The 789-nt window shown below is 36.0% G+C and overlaps 1 non-coding gene across 1 annotated transcript; it reads right to left on the bottom strand.

Annotated features, from left to right (window-relative positions):
- Positions 1-433: 433 nt before the first annotated feature.
- LOC113456027 lies at positions 434-536 on the bottom strand. The gene has a single exon (XR_003376915.1). It is a non-coding gene; the product is annotated as a U6 spliceosomal RNA (small nuclear RNA).
- Between the last annotated feature and the right edge of the window lie 253 nt (positions 537-789).

Genomic DNA, 789 nt, shown 5'->3' with positions numbered 1-789 from the left:
CAACTTTAATGAAAGGAGGTGAACTCTAGCATCCTAAGAACTTCATGCTAGATAACAGCCCACTTACCAATGTCCAAAGCAAAATTTCTAACAGCAAACTATATAATTGCTCCAAGTCATAAACAATGTTTGACCTTTACCAGTTAAGAGAAATCTTTATATTTCACAAAATCTATCACAGTTTCAGTATGTAAGGTTTAACAGATACATTTCAAATGCAATATGTTTTAGTGTAATAAGAATCTAAAAGTGTTTACTCTAAAAATAAACCTCATTTTCAGGGTTCAAAAATTCCATCCTTCAAAAGAGCTGTCCATTGCCCTTCCAGAGCATCAAACTTTCCACGCTTTGACTGTCCCGGGCCACTCCAGACAAACCTGTCATGGCTGTACTCATTTCATATCTGTTGTCCTCCCAAAGTAAAGTTTAAAATACAATTTTGGAATATCCCATGAATGCCTATGTCATCCTTACATTGGAGCCATGCTAACCTTCTCTGAATTGTTCCAATTTTAATACCTGTGCTACCAAAGCAGGTACAACATTTTCTTAGCCTGGACAGTATGTGTGTTTGCATGCGAGCAAATGTGTGTGTGTGTGTGTGTGTGTGTGTGTGTGTGTGTGTGTGTGTGTGTTACATATATATTATACTTTACACTTATAATATACTTTGTATATGGTATACTCTATAAGTGAGAAAGGTAGTTCAACTCACTAATAAAACACATACAAACGGAAGTCTTAACAAGTGAGTAAATTCTCCAGAGAAATCCAGTGTTCAACAGCACT

This window comes from Microtus ochrogaster, chromosome 4, assembly GCF_000317375.1.
Source record: "Microtus ochrogaster isolate Prairie Vole_2 chromosome 4, MicOch1.0, whole genome shotgun sequence".
NCBI classification, from domain to species: Eukaryota; Metazoa; Chordata; class Mammalia; order Rodentia; family Cricetidae; genus Microtus; species Microtus ochrogaster.
Note: the sequence above shows the minus strand (reverse complement) of the source record. Positions and strands in the feature narration are given on the sequence as shown.